This window comes from Pundamilia nyererei, unplaced genomic scaffold (genome assembly GCF_000239375.1).
Source record: "Pundamilia nyererei isolate P.nyererei 1_Seehausen unplaced genomic scaffold, PunNye1.0 scaffold00235, whole genome shotgun sequence".
NCBI classification, from domain to species: domain Eukaryota; kingdom Metazoa; phylum Chordata; class Actinopteri; order Cichliformes; family Cichlidae; genus Pundamilia; species Pundamilia nyererei.
The window spans coordinates 531,740-548,962 of record NW_005187636.1 but is presented as its reverse complement, the minus strand read 5'-3'; the positions used below and the strand labels follow the sequence as shown (position 1 = coordinate 548,962).

Genomic DNA, 17,223 nt, shown 5'->3' with positions numbered 1-17,223 from the left:
GGTACTGGGAACCCTTTGAGAATTAAGTGTGACCCTGTGACCTTGATGAGTCACGATCAAGGTGCTGACAAACAGGAGCAATACGCCAGTTTTTCAATTAAGAAGCTCTGATTCTGTGTTTATAGAGGTTGATCACATGCATCCAAGACACAAATCTAAAATCATGATCCGAGTCAGAAAATCTCAACAAGATGAAGTCTTAGTAACAGCATCAAGTGCAGAGCAAACTCATAAATGACATCTCACTGTTGGTTATGTTCAGTATAGCTGCATTTACATTCTGCAACCACTTTCTCTTCCTGGGAAACACCCTTTATTGTCAAACATTACAAGCAGATGCATTATGTTTGAAGCACATTTTTTTAGCTTGTGTTTTAAAGGCTTTGCACTAAATTAACGTAACAATATCTCCTGCAGCGAAATTAGTCTGGCTAGTCTTCAGCCTGCAGTTTCATTCTGCTTCCTTTGCTTTCCCTTTTCTAACTGGTTGTTTCAAGTAATAGTATGCAAACACAGGTGGAGTTGTTTACATTGACACAGAGCTACTGTACATTTTCTGCACCACAGGGAGCCAAGCAAGCAGAGACACCCCATTTTAACTTTTTTTAGACTTTAAGCCATTGAAGCTACTAATGCTTTGTTGAACACAACCCCAAAACACTGTGCCTCAACAAAATAAACAAAGCAAAGGGGTCCTTTATCAGGCAAGTCCATGTCTGTGCACACTGCAGCGAAATAAGCGTGTCTGTGCACCCTGAAATGATGGAAAGTATACGTATGCACATTCTCACTCTATTCAACAGTAACATAATGCCCAGTAGCCCGTTCCTGTTTTCCATTTTGTAATTTTCCTTTTGGTTTGACGATGCAAAGCAGAATGCAGGCCATGGTCCCAAAACACAGGTGAATGCAAAAATGCGCTACGATTTCCCAGCCATATGCCAGTACCCTCTGGCATGCCTCCACCCACCTTTGCAGCTTCTCCCTTTCACAGGAAAGGAAGGTGAAGAGAAGAGGCAGACAGATGAGTGGAGAGTGGACACAGAGGATATGATACTGCATTATGTAAATCCCCAGAACAAATAAAACATGGACACTTTCAGTGTGTAGCTAAAAAATAAATTACTCTACTTCTGTTTAAAAAAAATAAAATGCTGAATAAGGACACTCTTTGGGGGACTTAAAGTCATGCAAAAGCAAATTATTTTTCATTCAACAGTATGTGCACAAAAATATGCCTGAAACATTGTGCATACTTTGTAAATAAATGCAAATCCACCTCACCTATTCACCCCTGTCAGGTTGAACATGTTTTCTGAGAAATGTGGGGGAGGACTTGCGGCAGCAAAGGCAACGCGGCTTGTGTAAAGTACTTAACAGTAAACATTGTACTTACACGCTCAGAGATGCCTTCTGCAGAGAGAAAAATATTTCTAATTCCCAGCTTTACTCTAGCTCTTACTGCAAGATGAATGAGGAAATAAAGATGTGTCTAGTAAAACTGGGCCTGTAGTGGCAATAACGTGTCAAATATCCTTTGAATGCACCTTCTGTGTGGATAATGTATTAACTTCTATAGCATAATTCCCTAACTGGAGCAGATTAAGACAAGAAAGGATGCTCATTCATTGCTTTCAAGTACAAACCTGCCCAGTCAATCCTCAGTTTTCTCACTCTCTCTGCTTACTCACCTCCCTTCTTCCACTTTGCCTCCCTTAGGCAGTAAGATGTTTCAGAGCAGTCATGTTTAATCAACATCTTCATGGACAACACAGGGATTTCAAACGGTCCACGGCAAAAGGTTTGGTTGTCACAATCTGAATAATTGTCTCATATCTTGTTTCATTCTCCTTAAACATTACATTCTTGCCCTGCACAAAAAAAAAAAAAGTAATGTATGCAAAATTACTGTTGAATTTTTGAAACATATGCACAGGTTTATTTTGTTGTTACCACAATAAATATGCCAGTAACTTTTTCTATCCCAGCAGGCTTGGGCAATCTGCATACAGCTGAGCCCGCTTCACTCCAAGTGAAGCAGAGAAAGTGGTGATGATGTTGTAGGAGACAAGCCTGCACCACTAAGGCATGACAAACTCTGATGGAAACAATAGTGTCCGAGGAGGAAGCCAGAAAAGGCGCGCCTCTCCAAGTGTTTCCACCAGAGTGATGAAAATCTTGTTGAAAGTGAAATAAGTTTCAGAATATCCCCTGACACATTCACTGTGGCTCAAAACAAAGAAAACTATTTGGATGTCAAAATGAATATATATTTAGATTTTTTTTAAAAACTATGAGGCTAAAAACAGTTCATCTACAAGGCTACGAGAAAAACAGGTGGAGGAAAAGGAATACGCGATCTGTCAGCTCGAAATGAGAAACTCTTGAGCTGAGAAACTTAACTTAAAAAAAATCCAGATACTTCAGTATCAGTGGAAACGTGCCAAGAATTTAGACTCAGTGATTGTATTAGAAAAGACAGAAGTCGTTTTTAATTAAAGATGAGATAGTTTAAGCTAAGATGAGACATAGAACACTGAAATATTTTTAAATAAAAAGGTTAAAGCTAAACCTTTCCATGAAGTATTTTGTTTTCTTCACAGGATATGTAAGGCCAGTTTGTGGCCTGTGTTGTTTTGGAAAACTGTAAATGTCCAAAAGGCAACAACAACAGCAATAGTAGCAGTAGTGGTAGAGGTAATTATAAACTGCTAGTAAATGAGGCCAAACGCCCACAACTTGTGTTGCAGCTGATGGTCGAAAATGTGATGAATTTTGTTTATGTGTTTAGCATGGCATCACATCACATGATAATAATTTTCTTTGTAGGTAACCAGAAGATATTGCTGTCATCTTTCATATATCATTGGTTATGACAGAGGAAGAAAAACATGCCTGTCTGGGTGAGCTCCTGCTGAGTTCATGCAGCGTTCCTCTTTGATAGCAAAGGGCACTAGGAAGTAAGGGTGGTGGAACAACAACATCCAACATTCCCATTATAGATTCACCTTGTTAATATAAACACTGTACAGTGTGATTCACAGTGATAACTTTTGCTGATTCATTTTGACACGACACATTCCCCTAAAAGTCACTGCTAAAAAAAAAGAAAAAGGAAGAGGTTTTTGCTTCCTCAGTATCCCACACATTTCACAAAGCCCTATGCTTATGGTGTGCTGAGCTGTAATCTAAAAGGTTGGGCAGAGGTGAAAAATCAACAACAAAAGCAATTACATTCATAAAGTGTTATTAATGGTTTGGGTCACAGCAAGTTGGGAAAGTAACGACATGTCCTCACAGACTTTGTGTGGGCTTCATGATAAGCTGCCTCCCTTTTTTAAGTACCTTTCATCCCTTTTCTCCTGCTGGTTTCAGTGTGTGGATCAGAGTCACGGATTCATGCATAAACATAAATGTTATCCCAGAGGAGCATTCATTTCGTCTGGTGTGGACACTGTAAATCACCTTGGGCCAAAGTAAAGAGTCTGCAGTCTACAGACTGGCGGCACAAACTCTAGTCCAGACTGTTTTTTTTCACCATGCATCCAGGATCTTTCTTCCTGTACCTTCAGAAACTGATCAAGCATTCAAGTAAGAAAGAAAAGAAAAAAAGTTTTAAATTACATGTGCAGTTTTGCAAGTAGAAGCCAACTCATTAATTGTTTTCCTTTTTGCCTCTATCAAAATTGCAAGGAAATAAGAAGCCACAGTGGGGCAGATTCTGTGTTTTGAAGTTGTGGGAGTTTCAAGGTCTTTCATCATCAATTTAGCACAATTTACTTTGGTCGACGACAGTGGAAAAAGCTAATCAGGAAGATGTGTGTGCACGCAACAGAAGGAACGAGATAGCAGAGGAAGGGGGAGGACTTTTCCAGACAGTTTCTGTTTGCGATCTAACTAAGGAACAACTTTAGAAGGCCTTATTTCCCCTTTTTTCTTCTGTTTTCTTTCTATTGAAGGATGAGGATGACTCAAAGATTCTGCCTCATACTGAGAGAAGATATCAACCCAGATAAGGCCACAGCTGAGTGCAAAATAGTAACAAGACAGCACAAGTGCAAGCACCAACATGTCACTGAGTGTTGGAGCCCAATGAGGGAATTTTAGCTTTTGTTCGATGCTAACATTTTTTCAGTCAATACACTAACTACAGAGAAAATTAAGTGCACGTAAATTCACAGATTTTCTTCATTTTACAATTCCAGAGCAAATACTTACATTGTTTGACAGTTGTAAGGGGTAATGGCCATAACAGCCCCTTTGAGTTGAAAGTGGTTCTAGTTGTAATTGGCCTCAGTTTATATGGGAGGGACAAAGCTGCCGTTGGCCGGACTCCCCTATAGCACATGAGCAGACTAGACAAGTAATGTCTGCACCCCTTTTCCTGTAGTAACCATGGTAACAGTGGCAGGCAGGGGCATCCTCATCACCAGGGGGCAGTGTGGGCAGCGCAGCATGTTGTTACCCTTACTGCCTACCCTGGTATATCGTCTTGAACATGCACACAGACCCACACACACACACACACACACACAACACACAAAGTGCCACAGTCAAACTAAAATAAATTAAAATGGACACAAACACATGGATCTGTGAACATATGACACACACACACACACAGTCATCTGCTCCTGACAGCTGCCCCTTGGCGTCTAACAGAAGCCCCCTCCCACCCTGCCTCTCTCTCCTGCTTCCTTTTGTTGCTCACTTATTGTTGAGTTTCCACCAAACAAAAACGCACATCCTCCCGTGACACCAGCTAATTGATTATTGATGGTGCCAGGCTAAACTGACTTATATTCAAATACATGTGAAAGGAGAAAATGGTAGAGACAATGCATTCAGTGCCTTTCATGAAAATGAAGTCAGTCAAGGTATTTGGATGTAAAGCTTGAGGTCTCTCTTGTCTCTTGTTTTGTAGCTGCTGTAGCTTCATAGGCAACCTTGGAAGCAGTTTGAGGACTAAAGCGAACGAGGAGGAAGGATATAGTTGGTGATCTGGAAAACGGTGGTTGGAGAAATAAAAATCATAAAAGCCTTGATGGCTTGCTGGGGTGACAGTCTGACTTCCAGCCGGTGAGAAGATCAGTGACAAACAAACAGCCAGACTTGTTATTCTGCGGGTACCTATGCCATGATTCCTGCCCTTATCACTGGCATCGCGTAATTTTGTTACACGTGGTAAATATAGGATGGTTTGTGACAGCAGAGATCAGATAAAGTGAGAGTGCCTGGGCAGGGGAATGTGGAAATGGGGCTGAATGCCTAAACAGGCTGTTGTGTGAAGGAGAGAGACTGATGATTGTGGCAGGCAGATTGAGGCACTAAAGAATGGCAGAAGCAAGGGATCCTGTCCCATGGAAATGTGTCATGAAGTCAGTTCTATTAACATCTTAATAAAGGCTTCCCAGGCCCTGGAGAGCATTCGTGAGCAGACTGCCTTCTCCTCTCACATAGAGGCCCAAAGCTGCTGCTGCTGCTGCATGTCAAGGAGAGAACAGTTAAGTTCTGCCAGTATTGCATTGTAAGAGTGTTAGGCTTCCCAAAGGAGCAGCCTAAATGCCTACCCACAAACATGCTCCACTAAATTCCTTTATTCCCCTTTCCCTCTACTTTCATTTACTGTCCATTTCTCCATCTGTTGGATTTAGTGGCCCTACAAAAGGCTTTGTTTCAGCAAGCTGGCAAGCTGTGGGACAGCAGAGTGTGCATTGGGGTTCACTGCTAAACTTGCCACCATCAATAGGGAGAGCAGGATCTAGACTGGCCACGGCTGCACGGCAGAGGGATGACTGTTAACCATTCCCTCTTGGTCCTCTGATGAGACCGGCTGGAGCCTGTCTGGAAGCTGGAGACACACACACAGCCTATATCTTGTTGGGGGGGGAAAAAAAAGGGAAAAAAAGCCTACAGCTTGACAGATATGGGGAAACAAACTCTCTCAACAGGCTTATCACAGAGTTACAGAGAATAAAAGTCCCAGCACGGTAACTGCTACAGCAGAAAAGGTGGCTTTTTTCTTTCAAGTACTCACTGTATATGATGAAAAATGAAATGCAAAGTGGCATTGATTTTTGCACTCTGTGCTATGTGTTGTTCATACTGAGCAAGCTGCTACTTAACAATGTAGTGGCCTGTAGTCATCAATTTAAAATGGTTTCAACGATTCAATAAGTCACTGAAGGCAACAAGCACAACTACTCAAGATGATGAAAACGGCTACAGCAGCATGACTAGACCATTAAATGTAGCCCTGTGGTGTTTTCAAACATCTGCCATTGTGTGGAAATTATCAAAGAGTAATTCTGTCCTGTATCTTCCCTGGCATCTATAGGTTCAAAATATCAGGGGAACTTCTTTAAATGAGGATATAAAAACACAGAAAGCAGAACAACGGATTGAGTATTGGATAACAGGTTTTTTTTTAAATGGGTACAGAGTGTTGAATAACTCTTTCTGCACTAAGAAATTGAAAAAACACTTCATAATGATGCCTCACCAATATCTGAGAATCAAAAGTTTCTTGTGGTGTAATCCACAAGCAGAGCTCCAGACTTTCACTCCTAATTTAACATATAAGCCGTTGTACAAACGTTTGATAGGATAATCATCACCTAAAGAAACTCTCTCTACTTGGAATCTGATGCAAGACTCATCAGAGATCAGTTTTTAAAAAGAAACTTTTTACAATCAGTATCCAGAGGGGAGAGAGCAAGCACGGAAGATATAAATTGAGCAGAGTAGTGGTTGTGATCTTCTGCTTTTCACTGAAGCCAACCAAACTCATCACAGACTAAATGTTCTCCCTGGCTCCACTTGATCATTATCACCAAAGATCCAGATCTCTCTTATGTCAATTCTGTTTCTCTCGCTCACAGACACAGACACACACACTCAACATAAATACAGATTCCAGACACAAGCATGTGCATAGCAAGGCTGAGTGAGCGGAGCGTGTGTGGGTCAAGTAGATTGAGATCTCTGTTGTGACAGCTGGACAGTTGAGAGGTTCAGATAAACAGCCCACAGTGAGGGAAGACAGGAGGCCAATTGCATTAAAACAAACACTCAGTATTTGTACACTCTATCAGATAGGAAAGAGAGGACCTATATCTATAAGAGAATGAGTCGGTGAACCCACAAAAGCACCGTTATCAGCATGTGTTCAAGTGTTTATGTATGTGTGAAACCAAAAGACAGTTGGGACAGTGGGGGTTGTTGTAAGCTTGGGGTGGGGGGGGTGTTCGGAATACACAGCCGCTGAGCACATTTGCAGTATTCACTCATTAAGAAATAGGTCAAGGATTCTGCCTGCATGCGTAGCGACTTGTCAAAATCTCTCAAGCTAAATTGTGGCTGCCTTAAGGGGGGGAATCCAAAGAGGAGCAAGCGGCATGCTGTGTGAATGCTGGTGGTGAGAAAAGCAGCAACAACTCATTCAGCAGCAAATTGTGCTTTTAAAAAACTGCTCTGAGTATCAGCACCGCTGCTAAAGAGTCCAAGTAAAAGGACTCGACCGGAGAGGGGCTGTGTGTTCACATTATATAGCCAAATAATTAACTCAGCTCCTTGTTTAGACTCTTTGCTCTTCATCAACAGAGGACGCTCTTGAGCCAGCAAGAGTTTGTCGCAGATACTGATGGATGCTGATGGTGGCAGCGGTAGCTGTAGCGACAGGCAGCCTTGTCCAGGAGATTATGATGCCTTAGACTCTCTTCAAACAAGGCAGAGCACATTAGAGGACCAGCTTCTCTTAAGAAACTGATATAGGTCATTCATTTAAACAAAGCAAATGAAATTCCAAAAGATGTTTGGCATGAAGACAATATCCAGAATAATTCAAACAAAAATGCATCTATGCTGTACGCTGCTCAGACTACACTATTAAAGAATGAGAGATTGAAACATTCCCTGGGGAAATCTAGAAGTAAAGTACAGACCTATGCAAATCATTCCAGAATGCACTGCTGATGACACAGCGACACTAAATATCTAATCAAAATAGCCCCTTATAAAGAGGTAAAGTGGGGAAGCAGTGGCAGAGAAGCATCAACAAAGCTTGATCCAACTTTGTCCAGTCAAAGCAATTTCTCTCCAGCTTGGTGAGGTTAACCTTATTGATTGGATGGATGTGTGATGTTTTGGTTCTCAAAAGGCGTTCTTGAACGGCATGAGTTCAAAGACTTCACTTGAAAGCAATTCATTGAGCAGAATTCTTAACATTTCTGCTTATATCCTCCATTATTTGAAAGGGGAACAAATGAACTGAAATTCTATGCTCTCAGAAATATTTCACATGATGAACAGCAGAAATGTTTTTAACTAACAGTAATGCAGACATGGGTTACAGAAGATTCATAAATGATAAAAAATAAAGTTGAACTAAATAGAAAATAGCATAGTCATATAGCAGCTGCTGGCTGGTCAATCGGATAATGAAAGCACCACAATATTACAGAATGTCTCCTTTTTCTTCATTAGATTGGAGTTAATTGGGTGAATATAATCAGAATGTGATAATCAAACCAATGCTGAGTGCTGGTTTGTTCTTCCAAAGGCAGCAATTTCCACCCTGGTGGTTGCTTTGGGGTCAAACTACTGTTTCATTTTGAGATGGATATTAAAATAATTATCTGAATGGGTCACGCTTCAGATGCAAAAAAAACCTGATTGCACCAAGAAGGAAGGGGTTTTGATTGCACAAGCCGAGGGATTAATATGCTACCCATCAGCCGTAGCAGATGTAAGTCATTTTCATGCAAATGTAAGGCAATTTTCTACTTAAGACAACATTTATTTTCTTTAGAGTCATTGTCATGGGTGCTTGCTGGTGAACTGGCAGTCAGACAGAGAAGGAAGATTTGTAGGTGCATCTGCTGATCTGGACAGACGAGGTCTGAAGTCAACCTGGAATACTAAATTGTTGCCAGCTGGCACTATTACATTACGTTGTTGTTGTTTTCAGTGTTATAGTTTAGGTTTTTGGATTTTGCTACTTGAGAATGAGCCAACAAAAGTGACAAAATTTGCATAATGTCACGTTGTGAGACCAAGTCATTTTGAAGTGAGATATTTAACAATCTCCAAGTCATTCTGACTTTAAATTCATAGATCACTTGTTGCAGAAAGGCAAGGATCCAGATCTGTAACCTGTTACCTGCCAGTATATCAAAAGTAATAACTATGTGTAGTCAAAAGCAAATTTTGATTTTTTGTTAACACACAAAGGCTATTTCCTGAGGATACTGTGTGGAAGACCATGCATGTGTAATTGTGAGACGCCAACAAGGTCAACAAATCAAAATTATTAGAAAGCCAAGCTCTGTGATGACTGCAAGCAACGCATTATAAGCACTCTAAAAATAACTCCTCTGGTCAAGTAAGTTCATTATATACTTACACAATCAGAAGAAACTAACAAGCAAGAATGATGCTAACCTTATGATGTATCACCTCAGTAAAACCTACTGTAATCCAGTAATTCTTATGTACTGTGAGGCAACCAAATTCTAATGAATAGGGGAAAGAAGGAGAGTAAATGGCATTAATGTAAAAGATTACAGACCAACGACTGTGCGTAAAGCCTTTTGTTGATCTAACTGCAGTGCTTTTAAATGCATAAACCCCGCACGGTATTTACAATGCCACCTTGTCATTCTAGTGGGAGCAGTGGCAACGATACAATGTACCCCAGCACTGCACACAGCCTGCAGCCTGAGATGAAAAATGCCTCTCCACAGTTGACTCTCCGCAGTGTCGGATATTAGCTCTTTGAGGAACAGAGTGGCTGACAGTCATAGGGGATTTACGCAAATATTTGTGCCCGGTAAGGCTGATTTAGCCTTAACGAGCGTGCTGATCATCACTCACCTCTTCATTTAAAGTGAATCTCCCGGTTATCCCTATCCTGTTCCCTCCAATGCTGCTGCTGTCTTCTGGGCTTTAACTGATGCGCTGGACTCGCTTCAGTTCCAAAGCGGGTAAGAAATGTTTCCAAATGCTCGAGCAGGTCAAACTGTCCCTTTCAGGATAGTTTTAATAGTCAGTAGCCTACTCTTCCAATTTATAAATACTGCCTGTACGCATACGGAACCTGTGAAGGGACGGCGTCATTCATTGAAGTTGAAACCTTCGTCGTCGCCGGTAATTCCGAATTCAGCGCGTAAACTTCGTGGCAGAGCCTTCACCATCTGAACTGACCTGTTACTTTACCAGACCATGTCACAGAAACGGCACATTCCTTCAGTTTGGCATTCACCGTCCTCCGAGCTGCTCTGTAGGACATGAAGGTTATGTACAAGCCGTGGCCAGAGTTGCCATCATCTGGCGTTGTGATTTCGCAGCATCGGTTCAGACCCGCAGCGTGGCTTTCTCACAGGGCTCTGCCGGACTCATAGAAATCGGCTCCATCAATGTACAGTAGTCTGTCTATGCTGCCTGTAGCTGGCACACTGCGCTTTTAGACCCAGCCCCCTCACACTCCTCACGCTCATTATGGTGTTAACTGTTTCCGCCCAAACATTAATCATACATAAAAGAAATAAACATTTACGTCGGCTACCATTTAATAATTCACCAGTTTTAGTACAAAACGTGGAGTTATAAAAAGTAAAAGATTTTAAACGTTAATATTTAATCACACACACATACAAACACGGCGGGTTAGAGAAATGTGCAGAGCACCATCTACCCACCTGCCAAATTACATTTTACCAAAAACAATAAAAATAATATGCTTCAGTAAATATACACTAAAGTTCTGTAGCGTATTAAGCATGATTAAGAGTTTGGAAAATTCTTTTAACAAATGTCTAGTTGTAGTTTTCTTTTTAGGAATCGCCTATATAACTATAAGATATTTGTATCACAATTATGAAAAAGAAAAAAATCTTACCTATGACAGCATTTTGTCCTTGCAGAGCACACTGAAGCCGGTGTCGGTGGCATGTGCTCGTCCAGCTCTGTTTCTGTTAGAGTACTGCCATCTATGGATTAAACTGTGAACATACTTCTCGCTCCATCTCTCTCGCTATCTCTCTCTCTCTCTCGCTCTCACTCGCTCTCACTCGCTCTTATATTTTTGGCATTTTACATTTATGACATTTTACAAAAAGAATCATTATTTCTTTTTGGGTTTATTTTCTCTTCATCTGTGTATTTATTGCCCCACTCAACAGCTGATCTGAGCAGTTCTGGAGTGTTCCAAGTTTGGAAATGATACTCACAAAAAACAAAGCGTTTTCTAATCCTTAAATCTTTTCCTAAAATGCGTGATATTAGTGACAAATCGCCTTGAAGTTATGGTATGTTGCCAGATGCCCATGCTTTGTCTCCTCTTTCTGCTGCAGTGTCTGTTTTGATTAGTTTGGTTGTGTGCGTGTGTGTGGTTTTTAGCTCTAGAAAAAATGTTTCTAGTGTTTTAGACTTCAGTATCAGCTATGTTCTATTTAGTTTGAAGACATTCAAGAATCTTTGACATGACATATTAGCATTTTCCCCTAAATGCTTTGATCAGTGATACTTTTAATGCTCTTTGCATGTGGCACTGAGTGGGTCACTGGGCAATGCTGTAGAAAAGCTACTGTATTTGAGTTTATTAAGCTAAAAAACACAAAGCTAATGCCATTTAGCCCATGGATTTTGCACTTCAGACCTGTGATTGTTTGTCCACTTCCTGTTAGCAAGGCTCCTATGTTTTCGACACTTAGCCCAGTATACTGATGATTCACATCAGTAACTGTTTGTTCTTGAAAACAACTTAAGGAAAAGCAGCAGGGATTCTTGAGTCAGTAACCAAGCAGTGTTGGCTTTTAACACTGAACAGCCATTGCTTTCAGATACATAAACAGTAACATTGTTTAGTTATGAAGAAGTTCAATATATTTAATTTTGTTATATTTTTCATTCATATCCTGCAATTTGATCAAATCTTTCTGCCTGGTACTTGTGTACCCATATGGTCTGTGGTAGGAGCTTCTTTTTTTGTACATGCAGAGAGCAAAGCGAACTAGAGTCAAATTCTTTTTTTGTGTGCACAAACTTGGTCAAATAAAGATGATTCAGATTCAGATTTCTTCTATTTTTAACCTCACTTCAAGGTAACATCATGTGCAGTTGGCTGTAAATGTTTGCATTTTGAGGAGATTTTGACTTTTCCAACCAGAGACACTGATGTTTATCTGTGCATGAAACAGACATGAGGTACTAAAAAAAATAAAGGTGGACTGCATGTATCCACACACATATCTGCAAGTGTACATAAAATAAAAGCATAAAATAAAAATGAAACTGCTGCAACCGGTTTATATTTTGAAGATATGCTAAATTTCAGAGCAGCCTCAAAAAAGTTGAGCAGTTGGTATTGGTATCGCATTAACTGGATCAGCTTGTACAATGCAATGTGTATATTTATTATATATTTGTGTATCATATTGTGTTCTGTTGCAGTAACTCACAGTAATTACTTTGAACTAGTTATACCACAACCCCCTCACCTTCTCTTGCATTTGTACGCTCAGTGGCTTATGACAAAAAGTAGGCTATCCACATCTTCTGACGCATCAATAATGCAGTGTAGTGAAAAACTAGCCCGGATCTGCCATCAAAACTATTGCAAAACTGCCAGGAGGAAGAAGATGTGGAACAACCAGCGTAAGTACACTAAAAGCACAGCGCCCACTTAAAGACAGGGTCAATAGCTGGAGGGTGTCCATATTGGAATTCCACCGCACTGCCTCTCAAATGGATCTTAGTCAACCCTGGGCAGCAGGGGTAATCAAATACAGACTTTTTCAATCCATTACTCATGGCCCTGTTTGGAACAAGCTGTGATTTGTTTGATTGGAGCATAACTCAATTCATATTGAAAGAACTGGTTGCACAAAACTGTCTGGAAGACATTTTGCCTGTTTTATGTAGAGAAAGATGATAGATTAACCCATTTTGTACAGTGAAGCTTGGTTATTACATACAGTACAATTCTATCAGTCATGTTTCACTTTAGGACACATATTGACTGACTAAGCCTGGCTCCTGATTCTGTAACAGAAAAAAACAAAAAGAAAATAGAAAGAGTTTGTAGCTCTGATTATCAATATTTAGAAAGTAAATGAGAATTGCAAGGACTGTAAATATACGTAGCCCAATTCATCATGTATGATATTAATTTCTTGAACTTTGAAAACTTTGTAGAAAATTTAATTACTTTTTTATTGTCTGTCAAAAGCACAAATATGTGTAGTAGGAAACTATTGATACTTGCTTGGTTATGTTTCATACTTAGCTCAGTTCCTCCAAGCTGTTTAATTCAATAAAAAGATACAGTGCTTATCAAAATGCTCATAACTCAGAAATAGTCTAAGAACTAAAACTTAAAAATTAAAACAACAGAATTCAAATTCTGGATCTTATATAGCATAAAGCTGTGTGAAACTGCTCCAACTTTTCAGTGGTATCAGCGGCTTTCAGTCCGGGCACTTTTCCGCCCCGTATGAGAAATCAAAGCACATATTCAATTCAGTTCACTTTTATTTACACGGCGCCAAATCACAACAATAGTTGCCTTGATGCACTTTATATTGTAAGGTAGACCTACAGTAACACATACAGAGAAAAACCCAACAATCATATGACCCCCTATGAGCAAGCACTTTGGTGACAGTGGGAAGGAAAAACTTGATTTTAACAGGAAGAAACCTCCAGCAGAACCAGGCTCAGGGAGCGGCGGCCATCTGCCATGACCGATATCATTGGTATCAATGGTCTTTAGGGTGTGGCTACTAAAGGCAAACCACAAGTCAATTTACATTAATTTTTACATTTGGTTTGGTTTATAAATAAGAAACCAAGTAGATTCAAAGCCCAAAATGGATAAAGAAGTTAATAACTGAAACCATGATTGTGTGATATTTAATGTCTGCTTTTAATCAATGCATCTACATGGAGGCTGGGTAGATACAAACATGCTTTAAAGCATGGCTGATTAGAAATAGAGGGCAGTAATTTGTGAAATAGCACAAAGCTTCACTGTTATAAGATCAGTTCAGTGAGCAAATCAAATAGTGGTCAGGTGGACGAGTGTTCACATTGCTGGGGAAGAGACGCCCAATGTGGGGGGATGGCTGACTGCAGGGCTGCTGCTTGACCGTTTGCTGATCAAAGTGCTCACATGCCGCGATTTCATACCAAGTTGGAAGGTTTCAAAGGGCCCTCTTGTGATGCCTTTAATTCTTTCACCCTCTAGCAATATTTGAAGTATCACGAGGGAACGTGGCATCATGTCAACTCTACTGAAACTGAAACATTCTGCCTTCTCTCTTGCTCGCACATGCAATCAGCTTAACTGGAGAGTGAAAAATGTAACAGGAAACAACCGGATTAAAAAATTTAACTGTCAGTCATATGCATGTGGTGCCAAATAATTCTGTTCCATGGTAAAGTCTTAGGTTTTTTGTTGCAGAATTTAATATTCATAACATAAAAAATAATTATTTTATTGTCAAGAAGGCAATAGATCAGTGTGAAGGTGACATTAAAACTCATAATGGTCTAATTCAAGCTCAAATGATTGCATTCTGTGTTCCCATTTTAGCTTCCAGGTGTATATTTAGTTTTACTCTTAATTGCAGAGCGGCAAGAAGGAATCCTCAAACTTGGATTTGTGTGTCAGTTGAACTATGTCCATTATGTCCATCTATCCTGCTGCTTACTTTTCACCATTCACTTGTTACTGGGTACCAGATACATACTCAAAAGGCTCTGGGGAATATTGCAATGCAATCAGCAAATGCACACATTCACACTCTTACACACAGAAACCACATTCGCACAAGTGGCCGATTACATCAGTAATAGCTCACTGATGGAGCCTCAGCTACCATGTTGTGATGAAGGGCTCGCTTTTTTACTCTATGCTGAGGAGAAATATTTCACACAGGAAGTGAGCAGAAGAGAAAAAGAAGCAAAATGAAAATTAAATCTGACACTATCATGCCCTGTTTGGGTTTTAGCCAACAAATTGCAGCTATTTGGAGGCAGTGAGAGTGAGCTCTCAGTGAGTTTAGTTTGAAGAGGTTTCATATTTGTTATGTTTTCTGTCTCCTCTCCATGAAAAACAACCAATCCAGAGGTTCAGTAGAAGATAATGTGTTCGATCTTCGGCACAAACGTATGTCTGTCACTGGAGGACTTTTCTGAACTTGTCGGTATTTGTCAGCAGATATCAAAAATGCAATTAATTTCCACAGATATGCACTCGCAGGAGACATGGTAATTGCAAGCTCCTCTAATATGCTTGCCGAGTGAAGCATTGTATGAAAATATTTAGCGTTATTGTCATTATTTTGTCCTTGCTTGGAGGCATTCCATGAGATTCAGCTTTGTGCTGTAATCTAAAGCATCACATGGCAACAAATCATGGACATGTCATCCATCAGTATGGAACACGGCTCTCCAAAAGGAGCATAAGCGAGAAAGTGACAAAAGTACAGATGGTCCATCTTTCAACACATCAGTGCCACAACTGAGCTGTCAGACAAGATGAATAATGATGATATGAAAAACAATTAAGTAATGTGTGCCTACAGCAGTAATTTACATTCCTGCTTAGCTGCAAGGTGAGCAAAATCCAAAATGCCTAACAAAATAGGCAGGCTTCCAATCTGTTGCAGTATGGTTTTCTCGTGTACACACCTAGCTGCCAACATGTACATGAATCCTCAAAGACACGCACATGCGACATGGAGGCTGGGTGAGAGAGAAAAAGAGCACAAGAGAGAGGAAGAATTATCCCCTTACAATAGAAAGCATTTCCATTAGATGGTGGACTGTTTTAATAAGATGCTTATCAGAATTTGAATCTCAGGAAATTGCTGGCTATTTATTTTACTGGGGCTGCTCACTTCGCCTCAGCTCTTGATAAACCATTTTGTTTTAATTAGACACATTTCCACACTCCACCAGGGATGACCTCTTATTATTGTGAAGTGGGTCTGCTTAGCAGTGTAAGCAGTCAGGAACAAGCTCCTCCATGCATCTCAATCATTCCTCATCCATGCTCATCTCAGGGGCCCGGGACCAAATCAAAGGAGTCACTATTAAGCAGAACCAAATTGTTTAATGCAGTAATCTCCTGCATATTTTTCATTCCTCCATTTGCAATTGGAAATGAGACATGGTGAAAAATATGATGCGTTGTTTTGCATACTAACGAGGGACCTTGAATATTCTTATCCTTCACGGTTATGGGGGATAGGATATGTTCTGCAACAACGAGAAACACATTTTCTGACTCATGAGTGTGAGACAATCTCTTTATCTGTTGTATCTCTAAAGGAGAGGAAGAAAATCCTGACAACTGGCTGCGCTGGGTTGGATTACTGTTCCACCTTAGCTCACTGTTTGATACTGGCGATTTCCAGTCCCGAGGAGCAAGCTTGCAGAAATGAAACACCAGTTGATGTTTTATAAGCCCTGTGAAACAGAGAAAGAATAACATATTCAGACAGCATGCAGCATCTGCTACTTCCTGCTTTGCACCAATATATAAAAGTTGACTTATACTAAGCTACCAGATGTATGTGGGTGAGAAGGAAAACACAGCCAGATATGCTATCAAAATATTGTCGAATAACAGGCAATCTGACATTTTCTTCTGGATTTGAGACAGAAATCACAAGGCTCTTTGACAGAAAGAGTCTGTGCTCTCCTTGTGTATCACCTAATTTCTTTTGGTTACTTCAAACATAACAGACAAGTAAAGGAAAATGGGAGATAGAGGACAAAGCAATTACTGTATATCCACCAGTACATGCCATCATGGCTGATCTCATGACAGGGTGAGAGCCGTGCGATAGAGGATGAGACTGATGAGAGCTTACTAGGGGCTTGAGACCTGCCCTGCTCCAGAAAGGGAATTAGGTCTGCCTGCCTGTCCGTAAGATATCATAGAATCACACAGACACCTTAATCCAACCTGGCCTTTTCACGTGGGACTAACCAGTCATCCAGATATGAAATGTAAATGGGGGATTGACGGTGTCAATAGGGAAATGCCAGCTTAAGATCTGACAGTCTTTTACACCTTCATTTTTATTCTGCGTCACACAAGTACAAAGAAAGAAAGAAAGTAAGACAATAATAACATGTACCTCAGGCAGTTACATACAAATGCACAAGCAAATTTGTATGATGCTAATACTTTTTACTAAGTGGTCCATATGG

General features: G+C 40.3%; 1 protein-coding gene across 2 annotated transcripts in view; it reads right to left on the bottom strand.

Annotated features, from left to right (window-relative positions):
- plxna2 (plexin A2) overlaps window positions 1–10,948 on the bottom strand; it is a 160,186-nt gene extending 149,238 nt beyond the window's left edge. Inside the window, exon 1 of one of the 2 annotated variants that reach the window (XM_005749017.1) lies at window positions 10,898–10,948. The gene's annotated coding sequence lies outside the window, so the exon portion shown is untranslated. Of the gene's footprint in view, window positions 1–9,873; window positions 10,444–10,897 lie in introns of those variants that run through there. The other variant, XM_005749016.1, reaches the window with a different exon arrangement.
- Between the last annotated feature and the right edge of the window lie 6,275 nt (window positions 10,949–17,223).